Source organism: Protopterus annectens, chromosome 3.part0, assembly GCF_019279795.1.
Source record: "Protopterus annectens isolate FY-2018-M chromosome 3.part0, PAN1.0, whole genome shotgun sequence".
Lineage (NCBI taxonomy): Eukaryota > Metazoa > Chordata > Ceratodontiformes > Protopteridae > Protopterus > Protopterus annectens.
In genome coordinates, this window is record NC_056731.1 from 1,892,094,859 (window position 1) to 1,892,110,686 (window position 15,828).

General features: G+C 45.5%; 1 protein-coding gene across 1 annotated transcript in view; it reads left to right on the top strand.

The window, feature by feature from the left end:
* The window catches only part of PPP6R3 (protein phosphatase 6 regulatory subunit 3), a 3,115,682-nt gene that overhangs the window by 215,025 nt on the left and 2,884,829 nt on the right, over window positions 1-15,828 (top strand). The gene's annotated exons all lie outside the window — the stretch shown is intronic.

The following is a 15,828-nucleotide window of genomic DNA, read 5'->3' on the forward strand; positions in this document are numbered from 1 at the left end:
CCAAGTTGTTCTGCGAATTTATTTACATCACTTGCAGTTTAATAATTTGAGGCAGAGACTGGTAAAAACGAGGAAAGTTGCAGCGGTGATTATTTACAATACCCTTTGTGGTGCAAGCTTATTATTATGGTAATGGAATATAAGAGCTACGAAATATTTTATCCTTTGCCTTGTTCTGCGAATATATTTACATTTGCAGTCTAATTATTTAAGGCAGAGACTGATAAAAATAAGGAAAGCTGCAGCAGTGAAAACACTCTTTGTGGTGCATTATACTATGCTGAATTTGCGACCAGGCAGTATTTTTTGTAGAACAAGGAGCAAACAGCTAAGAATATTTCAGGAGGCATGAAGTATGTTACTCTGAAGACCACATGGGCATATGTATTAATTTGTTTTACTGTGTATTATGCACATAATAGGAATTTATATGCAAGAATACTAGTGCTATTGCACTTATAAAACTGTAATATACGTGCTACTTGCTTTTGTGAAGTACTGCATATTGCTGAATGAATTGAGTGACAATATGCTCTGGCAACCAAAGAAACTTAGTCCCTTCAATGCTACTGGATAGCTACAGGACGAGAAAATTGTAAATTGGGTATCTGAAGGCATAAATATGATTAGATGTAGCAGGAAGCAGGATTTATGCTGTATGCAAATCATTAACCTTGTTGCTATTTGATAGCATTGCCACTAGGATATCAGACATTTGATACTTTGAGATACAATAATGATTGGCTCACAGCTAGACACAGAGGAGATATGCTGTATGCAAACTAAGAGTTTCCATTGGTTATGACTATGTGTCTGGAACATTGATTGGTTTATTCTGTCTTTAAATCTAGGGTGAGCACAGCCAAGACACATGATCTGATGAAGGCTAGTAAGCTGAAAGCGCTTATCCAGGAATTTTACTGTGCTCCTGTTTTTGCTGTTTTTACTGAAGATTAAAGTCCGTTTTTAACATTTTTACAGCTGTGGTGGAACAGAGGATTTTTTCATACTACATTTCTACATTTATGCTTGGAGCCTTCAGCAGTACAGCTACATTTTCTTCATTACTTCAAACTATTGGCCACAAAACCCCAGCTGTCTGCAAGGAAAATACTGCAAGCCCTGGGGTTCATGGCCTCTTGCATTTTACTAATTCCATATGCAAGACTGCATATGAGGAAACTCCAATGGTTTCTAAAAAGCCTATGGTGTTTACATTCTCAGGACCTGGAAACCAGTGATTTATCATTCCTTGTATTCAGAGTTCCTTTGGTGGTCAGAGGTCTGCTACCACAACAAGGAGATCCCTTTCACTCTTTCCCCTGCTGCCCAAACCCTAACAGACACATCAGATTATGCATGGTGGGGCTCACTTGGCAGGGCAGTGCATTCAGGGCAAATGGAACCTGAGATGGATGCACATGTATATCAATCAAAAAGAAATGTTAGCTGCACAGAATGCTCTGACAGCCTTCAAAGACCGTATTCTTCCAGGACAACTGTTGGTAAAGACAGACAACACCACAGTTAATGTGGTACATAAACAAGCCGGGGGGAACCCACTCATACCCTCTCTGCAGACTAGTCATGGCTCTGTGGAACACAACCTTGAGCTACCAAGTACACGTGCAAGCTCAGTTCTGCCAGGCATACTAAATTCACTGGCAGATGACTTGAGCAGAAATTTCATGGACCCACATGAATGGAAACTAGAAGCCAAAATATTCAACCTCTTGAGGAACAAATGAGGGGGGGGGGGGACTCCAGAGATGGACCTGTTTACCTCCCCTCAAAACTACCAGTTGAACAAATTCTGCACAAGAACTCCCCACAGCCAAGCCTGGGAAAGCCTCTCAGTTTATGCCTTTCCCCCTCTGCCTTTCCTCTCGAAGGTTCTACTAAACATCAAACAGGACAAGCCAACGACAATACTGATTGCACCAGACTGGCCACACCAGCACTGGTACCCCCTCTTGTGCAGTATGGCACTGCTGCAACCATGGCATCTGTCTCAGATCCCTTCACTGCTGTCCCAGCAGGCAGACCAGATTCTGCACCCTCTGCTTCAAACCCTAAACCTTGCAGCCTGGCTAATTCATTGCTCTCCCTTAGTATCCCTCAGTAAGCAGGTACTTTGTCATTCTAGAGGCAAGGAGGCCTAGTATTAGAAAATCCTATGCTGAAAAGTGGAAAAGATACTGTTCCTGGAGCCTGGCTTAGGGGATGGGCACAACGTTGCCCAGCTTACCTCAGATTCTACAATATTGAACAGAAATGCTCCACAGGGAGCTCCCACTCCAGCCTTGGACCTTAACTTTGTATTGGAAAAGATCACTCTTTCCCTCTTTGAACCAGTGGTTACAGCTGAGTTGAAATTCATTTCTTAGAAAACAGCCTTCCTTCTAGCCATCACTTCAGCAAGATGCGTGTCTGAATTACAGGCCGTCATGGCAGTGGAACCCATCAATGTCAAGTTGTCTGTCTCGCCATCATTCTTGCTGTTTGGGTTCCCGAGCCGATCCTCTGCTCCGACTCGTCCATCTTCAATAGCTTGAGAGTTGTTTACTGGCTCGAGGCTACCCCTTATCCCATGATGCCTAGCGAAAGCTACCCAGATATAGTTTGCCGCTTCAGCTACGAGGTATGTTGTTTCTGGCTCAGGCTTGAATACTTTTGTGTATTATATACTTATATTTGTCAAAACTTCTTAAAACTAGTGTATACTTCCCCTTGTAGTTTTATTCTCTGTGGGTGTTGATGTTCTTCATTCCACATTGCTGCAGTCCTAACTATTGGGTAGTCCGCTGTCCAGTCGGCCCGAATACCAAAGTATATGGCTGACGTCAGTCAGGGCGCATTAGACTGACGTCAGTACGTCAGGGTACTAATGCGCATGACCGACGTCATATCCCCAGTCTTTTTTGCCGCATGGTCCGATGCAGAAGCAATTTTGCGAGTGCAGGTTGGCGTTCTGAAAGTTTCTGAAGCCAGAGTTTCAGACCGAATCAAAGTTGGCTAAGTACCCCGTTGGGGAATATTTTGGTTTTTTCTTGCCTCAGTATTTAACCGGATGTCAGAAAAAGTGAATAACTGTATTTCTTGTGGGAAACAGATACCTCATAGGGATTACCATACTTTGTGTATACCTTGTTTAGGGCCTGAGCACGACGTTGTTGGCTGCCGCTCTTGTGCTAGATTTAACAAACGCACTATTAAGAGAAGGTTAGACTGTGCCAGGTTAGTGTTTGGGAAGCGTTGTAATTATAAAATGCCGTCGGATGCTCCGACGCCGGCTTCGGCTAAAAAACGCAAGGACAAAACAGCAAAGCCTAGAATGGAAGAACCGACAGTCCCAGACGTCGGTTCTTTAGAGGGCTCAGTGGAGCCGGAGGTTTTGCCAGGTGTTTCTTTGGAGTCTCAGGGAGAGACTTTACTATTGCAGGATGTATCCTCTCAGGAAGTAGGCCAGGCTGAGGGGGCTTCTCAGGTGGCTGTTCTTCCCTCTCTTCCTAAGGTGGTCAGAGCCTCCCCTTCTGTTTCCAAGGCTTCTTTGAGGGGCAGGCCGAGTTTTGCTTCAGTGGGGGTTTCTCCTAGTACTTCAGGGTCTTTGCCTAAGAAACATATGCTTAAAATGGCAGAGGATTTGATTACTATGATAAGGGGTTCTATGCCCCCTCCTGATAAGAGGCCTAGGGTGGAATCTGAGTTTGAGAGTTTTGAGCACTGCTCGGAGGCTTCTGAGTCTTGACTGAAGACTTGCAGGAGTACCCTCCTTATTCTGATTCTGATGTGGATGATTCTACTCCTTCAGCTTCCCCTCCTGAGGATTTTTCATTTTCAGAGACTCTGCATTCCATGAGGGAGCATTTTAAATGGGAAGGTCAAGATTTCTCTGATTCCAGGAAAAGTCTTAGGGAATTCTTGTTTTTACCCCAGCACAGGCCTTTAGCTATACCTCCTGTTTTGAATGTGGTGGAAGATGTTTTTGCAGAGGCTTCCCTGAATCCAGATTCTTTGCCTCCTGCCCCAGTTAAACCGGATAGGTATTATAGGGTGCCTGAAGCTCATAAGTATCTTTTTAAGAGTCCTAGGGCAGACCCGGAAACTGTCTCTCAGGGGCCTAAAGGTGTGAAGGCCTCAGTTGTCAAAAATCCTGTCCCTCCTGATAAAGAGGCAAGGGCTTTGGATAGATGGGGAAAGAAAGTGTATACTTCTTCCACTTTAGCCATGAGGCGTTGAATTGTCAGTTTCACATGTTAAAATATCAGAATTATCTTCTTTCACAGTTGAAATCTAAGGTGGATGCTCTGGCGGAAGGTATTGAGTGTAAAGAGTTGCAGGATTTAGTTCATGTGTCTGAACAAGTGGGTAAACATTCCTTGCAATGTGGTTTTGATGCTGTGCAGGCCTCCTCCAGGGTGGCTGCCACTGGTTCTGTTCTTCGTAGGCACGCCTGGTTGAGAGATCAGAACTTAGCTGAGCATGTAAAGACAAGGATTTTGGATGCTTCTTTACAGTCTGATGTGTTGTTTGGTTCGCCTGTGGAAGCAGTTTTAAAGAAGATGGAGGACAAGGCTAAGTCTACGCAAACTGTTAAGGATTTTTTGCAGGTGCAGCCTCCGAAGTTTAGTAGAAATTGGCCTGCTAAGGGATGGACTTATCCTGCTTATGATTCCCAGTCTAGGGGTAGGTCTAGACGTGGTAGGGGCAGAGCTCAAGGTGCTTTTAGGCCTAGGACAGGGAGTTCACCTGCTCAGACTTCTGGTGAGGGCAGGGGTCAGTCCTTTCATAAGCAGACCCAATGACATGCCTTTTCAGCTGCCAGTGCCTTCTCACCTGGCGGCACCTCTAGGAGGAAGACTGTCTCTTTTCAAAGAAAATTGGGATTTAATTACCCAAGACAAATGGGTTCTGGATATCATTCACCACGGTTACAGGTTTTATTTCCATACCTTGCCTCCTTTCAAAGGCATGCCAGACATTCCTCCTCCACAAAGACAAGAGGCTCACAAGCAAATTTCTCAGTTACTCCAAATAGGGGCCATTCAGCCGGTTCCTGTGCCAGAAAGGGGCCTAGGATTTTATTCTCGCCTGTTCCTAGTACCGAAGAAGGGGAACACGTGGAGACCAATTTTGGATTTATCTATCCTCAACACTTATCTGGACATTCCCAAGTTCAAAATGTTGACGTTACAACAGCTTTTACCTCTGCTGGGCAAAGATCACTGGATGGTAACTTTAGATCTCAAGGAAGCTTACCTTCATGTGCCTATAAAACTAAGTTGCAGAAAGTATCTGCGTTTTCGAGCTGGAAATTCTCATTATCAGTTCTCTGCATTGCCCTTTGGCTTATCTACTGCGCCCAGAGTATTCACGAAGGTTCTGGCTCCAGTGATAGCTTACTTCAGGCTAAAAGGAATTCAAATCTATCCTTACTTGGACGATTGCCTGATTCTGGCTCAAGAAAAGGAAGACCTTCTACAGCATTTGGAATATGTCATAGCAGTGCTAAGATGCCTAGGGTATTCTGTGAGCGAAATAAAGTCCAGTCTAGTACCCTCTCAAGACATGTGCTTTCTGGGTGTGAGACTGAATACAGCAGCCCAGATGGCCTTTTTAACCCCGGACAAACAAAAGAATCTTTCCAGTTACTTCCATCAACTATCTCTTCAGTCCGGGCTGACTGCAAGGACAGTCCTTCAAGCCTTAGGGTTCATGGCATCTTGTATTCTGGTGCTTCCCAATGCCAAACTGCATATGAGGAAGCTACAATGGTATCTCAAAATGTATGGACACAGCACTGCCAGGATTTGGACACTGTCATTCAAATAATACCTTGCATTCAAAAGGAATTTTTGTGGTGGGCTCAGGAATGTCACCTAAACAAGGGACTCTCTGTGACCCGGCCAGAGGCGAGTCAAATTCTAACGACAGATGCCTCAGACATTGCTTGGGAAGCTCATCTGAATGGAAAGTGGATACAAGACAAGTGGCCTGCCAGACTACAGCATCTACATATCAACATGAAGGAGATGTTAGCAGTCCAGTTTGCATTAATGGCTTTCAAGGAGTTACTTCTTCCAGGGCAGGTGTTGATTCTAACAGACAACACAACTGTCATGTGGTACATCAACAAACAAGGGGAACACATTCTTACCCATTGTGCAGGCAAGCAATGATTTTATGGGAGACTGCGCTAAGCTTGCAACTAACTCTTCAGGCAAGGTTTCTGCCGGAGCACAGAACTCCTTAGCAGATGTGTTAAGCAGACAAATCATGGATCCCCACAGTGGAAACTGGATCTTCATGTATTTCAAAAGTTGACAGTGTCCTGGGGAACTCCAGACATAGATCTGTTCGCTTCTCCACTAAACCACCAGCTGCCAAAGTTTTGCACAAAGAGGTTTCATCACACAGCTTGGAAAGTGGATGCTCTTTCTTTCAGTTGGAAAACTCTTCATGTGTATGCGTTTCCACCTCTGCCTCTTCTTCCAAAGGTGCTTCTAAAGGTCAGACAAGACAAGCCAAGGATGATTTTAATAGCTCCAGATTGGCCTCGGCAGCACTGGTACCCATTACTGAGGAGTCTGGTAAAGAAGCCTCCATGGCCTTTACCCTTGATTCCACATCTGTTGTCTCAGAAGGACGGTCGTCTGCTCAATGTCAAGCTTCACTCTCTTCATCTAACAGCCTGGCATATTCTGTTTTGAAAGACAGCAGGTCTCAACTTCCTCAACAAGTTTTAAATGTGATTATGGAAGCCAGAAGACCTAGTACAAGGAAAGTGTACGAGAAAAATGGAAGAGATTTTTATTTTGGACTGCAGCAAAGAATTTGGAGATTTCGAGCCTAATTTGAGTGTGGCTCTTCAATATCTTACTGAGTTATTGGACAAAGGTTTGTCTTTCTCTTCCATTAAGATTCATGCTGCAGCAATTTCAGCTCACTATGATTGTGACCCACCATTGTTTTCACATCCTTTGTTCAAGCAATTTCTTAGAGGGGCAAAGAATATAAGACCCCACGTAGAGCTCCTACTCCTGCTTGGGATCTCAATTTTGTGTTGGAGAAACTTACTCTACAACCTTTTGAGCCTGCAGCTACTGCTGAACTGAAATACTTGTCATGGAAGACTGCTTTTTTGTTGGCCATTACTTCTGCAAGAAGGGTTTCTGAGTTACAGGCCCTTATGGCGGTTGAGCCTTTTTGATTTTTCATAAGGATAGGGTATCATTACGTACTAATCCTTCCTTTATGCCTAAGGTGGTTTCTAGTGTGGCTTTAAACCAAACTATTCATTTGCCTACGTTTTATGCAGATCCCCAAAGTAAAGGGGAAAAGATTTTGCACACTTTAGATGTACACAGGCAATTGCGTTATTATTTGAGCAGGACTAAGGATTTTAGGCAGTCTCAGCAGTTGTTTGTTTCTTTTGCTTTGAGTTCTCAGGGCAAGCCTGTGTCAAAACAAACTATTTCTAGGTGGATTGGGTTTTGCATTGCATTTTGTTATTCCCATCATGGCAAGGAGATTCCAGCTGGGATTAGGCCTCATTCCACTAGGGCTACTGCCACTTCAACAGCTTTTTAAGGGGTGGCAACTAAGGATATTTTGGAGGCAGCTACTTGGAGTTCAGTGCATACTTTCTCTAAGCATTACCACCTTCCTCTCTACTCTAAGTCTAGGGCTGGTTTTGCCACAGCTATTTTGCAAGGCATGTTATCAGCTCCTGCTTCCTTATGATTTGCCAGCCTCCCTTACCTCTGCTTTGGGATTCTACCCAATAGTTAGGACTGCAGCAATGTGGAATGAAGAACATAGTACAGTTTTGTACCTACCATAAATGTAGATGTTCGAGGATCCACATTGCTGCAGTCCAATTTACCCTCCCTCCTTCCCCTCTGTGTTTAGGGGTGGTTGTGTAGGTGAGGTTATATTCTGCTAAATTTTGTATATTTTGTATATATATATATATTTTGGTGCGGATATGTTGGGAGTTTTTGGTTTTTGGCCTTATCTTTTCAGGGTCTTCTGACATCTGGGGCAAGAAAAGACTGAGGATATGACGTCGGTCATGCGCATTAGTACCCTGACGTACTGACGTCAGTCTAATGCGCCCTGACCGACGTCAGCCATATACTTTGGTATTCGGGCCGACTGGACAGCGGACTACCCAATAGTTAGGACTGCAGCAATGTGGATCCTCGAACATCTACATTTATGGTAGGTACAAAACTGTACTTTTGTGGACGTTGCCTGTTTCCGCAGTCCCCTTTTTTTCTCAAGAACTCATTTAATTTAGAGAATTCTTCTTTCCCCCTCCCTTAGGACAGCCGTTTAAATTAGATGCTCTCCTTCCTTTCCTTTTTACTATTCCTCCTCCGACTCCATAGATGTTGGTGTGCGGGTAGTGGAACAGTCTGCTCCGATCACCATCTCTCCTTCGGCTCCGATTACCTCAATTGTTCCTTCTATCGAGGAGTCTGGACACCAGGGCTCTCTCGGTTCCGAGGGGGGGGGGTGGCATCGGACCCTTGTCCGACCCCGTTCTCCCCTCAGAGCTTCGGCGCAGGTGAGCTAGGCTCTAACATTGGCCTCAGAGACCTTGCCCTCGACACGGAGAAAGATTCCTATTTCTTCAGAACCGGAGCTTTCTCTTACCCGAGGTCGGGATACCTTCAAGGTCATGCGGAGTGTGCTGTCCCCTGAAACAGCTCCACTATCAGCTCCATCGGCTCCGTCCCCCATAGTGTCTGTGCCAACCTGTGCTCCTCCTACAGACCCCAAATGTATGGAACCGATGCCCCAGGACACCCCATTGGGTGTTCCCTCTTCTTCCGAGGCCTCCCCTGATCACTCAGAGGAGCCCCCTCGGAAGATGTGCAAGAGGAAGCACATTGACTCCCCTGTCTATCACTTCGGATACAAACTTAGATGAATCGGAAGGGTCCCCGAGGTCCCCCTCTGAAGAGGTTTCCTTTTCGGGCATCCTTGAAATGCTTAAGCAGAGGGGGAACTGGACTTCCCTAGCCCCTACCGAGGATGAGTCTGTATTCCTGGACTCATTCTGTTCCCAACCTTCCATCTCCTGGGTTTCTCCTCCTTTTGACCCACTCATGTCTGTAGTGGCTCAAAAGGCTTGGTCAGCTCCAGACACTGTGGAACCAACTCTGAGGGGACCTCAAGTTTATTACAGCCCCCCAGGATAAGCATTTCCTTTCCAAAGGTGTGCCCGTTGATGCCGTGGTGGTAGCAGCCACCAAGAAAGAGTTAGCAGAAACCTCTTTATCTTTTCATCCCCCTAACAGAGTCTCGGATGATGGACAGATAGGGAAAGCGAATGTTTGCTTCCGCAACCTTCTCTATGAGATCCCTGAACTATGGCATTTTACTCGTCTTCAAAGGGATCTCCTGAAAGATTTTGGAGATGCCCTTCAAGATCCTACAGCTGAGGGAGTACAAGCCAAAGTAGCTTCCCAGCTGGTGACTCTTAATTCCATAGTCAACTCCTCCATGAGGCTGATTTCCTATGCAGCCAATGGAGCAAGCAGAGCCGCTGGCACAGGTGTGCCCTCGAGACATGTTTGAATGCGGCTGTCAGTTTGTGGAACCCTTTCAAGCGTCCTTCACCAATACTCCCTTTGATGGCTCCTTTCTCTTTGGGCCTGAGGTGAAAGACACATTGACCAGGTGTGAGCAAGAAGGCAAGCCTCTCTCTGCGTGGGAGTCCGTTTTTCCACTCCCTCTAGACCTTACCCCAAGGGTCAGAAGAGTGGGAAGATGTGGTTCCGGAAATCCCAGGGATCCTTGCCTGACACACGTGGTGATTTTTCCTCCAGAGGCAGACGGGGAAACAACAATAGCAGATGCCGCCCTCATGGCAGAGGGGGTCTGCAGAACCAGGGTGACAGAGAATCCTTCTCTGGCAAGCCTTTCCAGCATCCCTGAAGGGTTGCCCGGCTGCTCACCTCTGGAAGCAGTCGGGGGAAGACTTTCGCTGTACCCAAACGCCTGGCAAAATTTAACAAGAGACAGATGGGTACTATCCATTATATCCGGAGGTTACAAAATTCCCTTTCATCCATCCCCCTTACAGTCAAAAAAGGCCCTTCCAGATGTTCCACCCAATCTTTGGGAGCAAGCAGCCATAGAAGTTTCAAAACTACTAGAAAAAAGAGCCATTCAGTAAGTCCCCACAGACCAGCTCGGATCCGGAACTTACTCAAGATTCTTTTTGGTACCAAAAAAGACAGGGGACTGGAGACCGATTCTGGATCTCAGCAGGCTAAACAAATCTGTACAAAGAGAAGTTTCGGATAGTCACGCTACAGTCCATTCTACCCTTTCTGGGTCAGGACAATTGGATGTGCTCAATAGATCTTCAGTATGCGTACTTACCATATCAAGATGGACAGACGCTCCAGGAGATTTCTTCGCTTCTGGGTAAGGGCCAGTCATTACCAGTTCAGAGCTCTGCTCTTTGGTCTCATCTCAGCCCCCAAGGTGTTCACCAAGTGTATGGCAGTAGTCGCAGCTCACCTGAGGCGTCAAGGATTCCAGGTGTTTCCATATCTAGACGACTGGCTCCTCACTGCTACCACCAGGCATCAACTCGTACAAGCGAGGGATTATACAATTACATCATGCACTCAACGAGGCATCACAATAAATTTCGAAAAGTGTGCCTTGCTGCCCTGTCAGTCCATCACTTACATAGGAGCAGAATTAAACACAAGGGAAATGTTTGCAAGATTACCTCTGGAAACAGTTTCCACAATTCATCAACAAGTGTTAATCCTAATGCAGAGCAAAAGGATTCAAGTCAGATATGTCCTTCAAGCTCTGGGCTCCATGACAACTGCCATTCTTCTAGTTCCATTAGCGCGTTTCCACATGAGAATTCTTCATTGGCTTCTTTTCATGCAGTGGTCCTTTCAGGAGCTTCCCATGTCTCACATGATCCTGATTACAGAAACATGCAAAAGGCACCTGTCTTGGTGGATGGACTCACCACTAGTGTCTCAGGGCAGAACTTTCATACAGCCTCCACCGGTAGCCACAGTGACCACGGACGCCTCCCTGATAGGGTGGGTGGGGGGCTTTATCTGGGCAGGACAGTCCAAAGCACTTGGCAACCTTACGAGTACCATCTGCACATCAGTGTCCTAGAAATGAGAGCCGTACTTCTGGCGTTGCAAGCCCTTCAAGACTCTCTTCCTTCTGGGACCATTGCAATTCAAACAGACATGTCAGTGGTGTGGTACATAAACAGGGCGGAACCAGGTCCTACCCCCTGTGTCGAGACAGACTGTGGCAATGGGTGATTTCCTCGCAACATTTTCTGATTGTGATGCACATCCCTGGGAGATCCAAAGTCATAGCGGACAGGCTCAGCAGAGCTATTCTCATGCCTTACGAGTGGTCTCTGAATCAGGAAGTTGCGGAACTTCTCTTCTGCAAATGGGGACAGCCTTGCTGCGATCTGTTTGCCACCCCTCTCAACAGCAAATGCAGCAACTACTTCTCCCTTCTTCCGCTTCCAGGTCACATACCCAGAGACACTCTAGTCCACGATTGGCCTCAGGGACTCCTTTCTGCTTTTCCCTCGTTTCCCCTAATACCAAAACTCATACAGAAAGCAAAATCATTGGGTTGCAAAATGATCCTCATTGCCCCTTATTGGCCTCGACAGATATGGTTTCCGTTCCTGCACCCCTACCTTGTCGATCAACCCTGGATTCTGAACCCGATTCCAGAATCTTCCGATTCATCAGTCAGGCGGGGTTGCATCAATCCATCCAAACACTACAGCGTACAGCTTGGTTACTCCACTTACAACCTTAGCCAGGCTTCCCAGTATATCCCCAGCAGTCCGTGATATTATCATTTCCTCACATAAGTCTACTACGAGAAAAACGTATGCTAGTAAATGGAAACTGTTTTCTTACTGGTCAGAGTCTAGAAATGTGGATCCTTTCTCAGCCCCAGTCCATGAAATTCTTGAATTTCTAACATAACTTTTTCAGTCCGGTGCTGCTTCCGCTACTATTAGAGTACAGTTAGCGTCCATTTCAAATTTTCAAATTGGATTGTTGAATTCTAACATGTCTGATAAGCTCTGTAAGGCTTTTCTGAGAGGAATATCTTTTCTTAGACCTCCAGTGAGAGATCCCCCCTCCTTAGGATCTTAATTTAGTCTTCACTTCCTTAATTTTGCCTCCTTTTGAACCGGCAATTTCATGTTCCCTTAAGTTTCTGTATTGGAAGACACTTTTTCTGGTTGCTATCACTTCAGCTAGGCGTGTCTCAGAACTTCAAGCACCGTGTTCGTCCTCCTTACCTGGTGTTTAACAAGGACAGAGTTTCTCTGCGCACCAATCAATCCTTTCTTCCTAAAGTCTGCTCAGAGAACAATTTAAATCAATCCATAGATCTCCCAGTATTCTTTCCCAATCACAGCAACAAGGCAGAATACAAGCTCCACCAACTGGATGTTCAGACAATTGCGTTTTTACCTTCATAGAACTAATAGAAAGTCATAAGTTACTTCTCTCTTATGCCTTCAACAAACAAGGCCTCACAGTTTCCAAGGTGACCTTATCCAGATGATTATCTAATACTATTACCTTTATTTACTAGTTACAGAATAAAGAGTTACCAGCTAAACCAAAAGGTCATTCTACCAGGGCATTAGCCACCTCCATAGCTTTTCACTCTAGGTTGCCCATAGATTCAATCTGTGCAGCTGCCATGTGGGCAAATCTTCAATACCTTTTATCTCTCATTACAAGGTGGATATGGTCTCCCAGAGCAAAGCTGACTTTGGTTCCACTGTTTTGAAGAGTCTGTTCCAATGAGCCACCCAGGATGTTAGGTGCTAGGGACGCTGTCCCAAACAGCAAGAACGAAGGTGAGATGGACAACTTAACATAAAGAAGTTATGTACCTACCATAACGTTCCATGTTCGTTGTCTTCATCTTGCCTTCCTTCTTGCGTCCCTCCCTCCTTCCCCTGTCCTAGTGGACTGAGAGGAGTTCTGGTTTTCACTGGCTGAGTATTTTTTTTCCTTATTGCTCTTCTGGCCAGGTTTTTCGTAACCTATTCTATAATTAGATGTATTGAACAACCAGTTTTTAGATAACTGGTTTTCTCAACTTATGTCTGGAATAGCTATTACAAATGAGATCTGGGTAGCTTTCGCTAGGCATCATGGGATAAGGGGTAGCCTCGAGCCAGTAAACAGCTCTTGAGCTATTGAAGATGGCTGAGTCGGAGCAGAGGATTGGCTCCAAACCCAAACAGCAAGAAGGAAGGTGAGATGATAACAACTAACATGGAATGTTATGGTAGGTACATAACTTCTTTTTATCTTCCATGCGGACAGGGTTTCCCTCTGGACTAACCCTTCCTTTATGCCCAAGGTGGTGTCTTCTGTGGCCCTTAATCAGTCCATTCATTTGCCTTCTTTTTTTCCCTAATCCACAAAACAAAGGGGGACAAATACTGCACCCTCTGGATGTACACAGACAACTTAGATTCTATTTGGACAGGACTAAGCCTACCAGAAAATCTGAGCAGCTACTAGTTAGCTTTGCTTCAGGGGCAGAGGGGAAGGCCATTTCAAAGCAAACCATTTCCAAGTGGATAGCCCCTTGCCTTCATTTCTGCTACAAGCACCATGGAAAACCTACCCCACAAGGGGGATAAGATCACATTCCACCAGGGCTGCATCTACCTCTGCGGCATTTCTCAGAGGAGTCCCTACCAGGTACATCCTAGAAGCTGCTACCTGGAGCTCTGTACATAACTTCACCAAGCATTACCACTTGCCTATCTTTTCTAAATCCACAACTGGATATGCCACTGCAGTCTTGCAGGGATTAATAGCTGGCCCTAATGCTCTTTAACGTCCTCCTCCCTGCCTTAGCTTTGGGAATCAATCCAAATGTGATGGCTGCAACAGTGAAACACTAAGAACATAGTATAGCTGTGTACACTTACCATAAATGTAGATGTTCGAGTGTATTCACTGTTGCAGTCCTAGTTACCCTCCCTCTAGCCCCCTGACTTCTCCTGGCTCTACCTCTCCTTATGGTTGGTATGTCTATTTTTTTCTTGTGTATTTGCTTTTTGATGGGGGTTTTACCATACCATTTAATTGCTTCCTATTATGGGGGCACCTGACATCTGGGGCAAGAAAAACTGATGTAATGGCATTGGCTGCATGTTTTGTACCCCTGACGGCCTGATGTCCAGGAAGAAGCGACAGCATCTGACGCAGAAATCCAAAGACTGGTATTCAGGCCGGCTGAGGAATACCTGCAGGTAGATAACCCAAATGTGATGACTGCAACAGTGAGTACACTCTAACATCTACATTTATGGTAAGTGTACACAACTGTACTATATCCCCCCTCTTCAAAGGGCAGAAGCAGAAAAACAAGTTGTTTCTTTGCTAAACCTGGGAGCAATAGAGCCAGTTCCTACACTACAGATAGGCCAGGGTTTCTACTCAAGACTTTTCCTGGTTCTCAAAAAAGGGGGCACCTGGCACCCTATTCTGGATTTGCCCATTCTAAACACTTTTCTGGTGATTCCCAAGTTCAAAATTCTCACTCTTCAGCAGTTGTTGCCAATGCTGGCCAAGGATTTTTGGCTGGTACTTTGATCTCAAAGAAGCTTATCTGCACATCCCAGTAAGGGAAAGCTGCAGGCAGTTCCTTCACTTCAGGGCGGGGAACAGGCACTTCCAGTTTTCTGCATTGCCCTTTGGCTTATCTACTGCTCCCACAGTTTTTACAAAATGCCTGGCTCCAGTCATTGCTTTTTTGCAGACAAAGAAACATTCAAATTTACCCTTACTTGGACGATTGTCTTGTTCAGCAAAACTCTCCAAAGCAACTTCTAAAGGATTTGGACTTTGTAAAGAACCTTCTCACCTCTTTGGTCTACACTGTCAACGAAAATAAGTCAAAATTGGTACCCACCAGTGAGATTGTATTCCTGGGAGCGAGTCTGAACATAGCCGCCCAGATGGTATCCCTCCCTCAAGAGAAACAAATGGATCGTTCAAATTACTTCAAGAATTTGACAAGCATGACCCAGCTCTCTGCAAGGCAATTACTGCAAGCCCTGAGAGTCATGGCTTCATGTATTCTGATTCCATATGCAAGACTGCATATGAGGAAAATTCAGTGGTACCTCAAAAACCTTTAGTGTCAACACATCAGGATTTAGACCTGATTCTTTCTCTGATTCCCTGCTTGCAGACTGAGTTCCTTTGGTGGGTGACGGCCTGTGCACAGAACAAAGGCCTGCCTTTTTGTCCACCTCCTGCCAGCCAGACTCTCAACACAGATGCCTCAGACTACACTTGGGGGAGCTCATTTAGAGGGCAGATGTATTCAGGGGACTTGGAACTATCAACAGGTTCATTTGCACATAAATCAGAAGGAATTGATGGCAGTCCAGCAGGCCTTGATGGCTTTCAAGGATCTTTTCTTTCTTGGTACTCTTCTAGTCAGGGCAGACAACATCACAATCATGTGGTACATCAGCAAGCAGGGAGGGACTCGCTCTTACCCCCTGTGCAGACAAATCATGTTACTTTGGTCCATGGCAGCTTCCATGGACATTAATCTGATAGCTCAGCTTCTTCCAGGAAGGCTCAACACATGGGCAGACTGGTGCAGCAGGCAGGTCCTGGATCCTCACGAGTGGCAACTAAACAAGACCATCTTTTATCAAATCATTCAGCGTTGGGGCCCTCCCCAGTTGGATCTCTTATCTCCGACCTACCACCTTCTTCCATCCTTTTGTACCAGGGA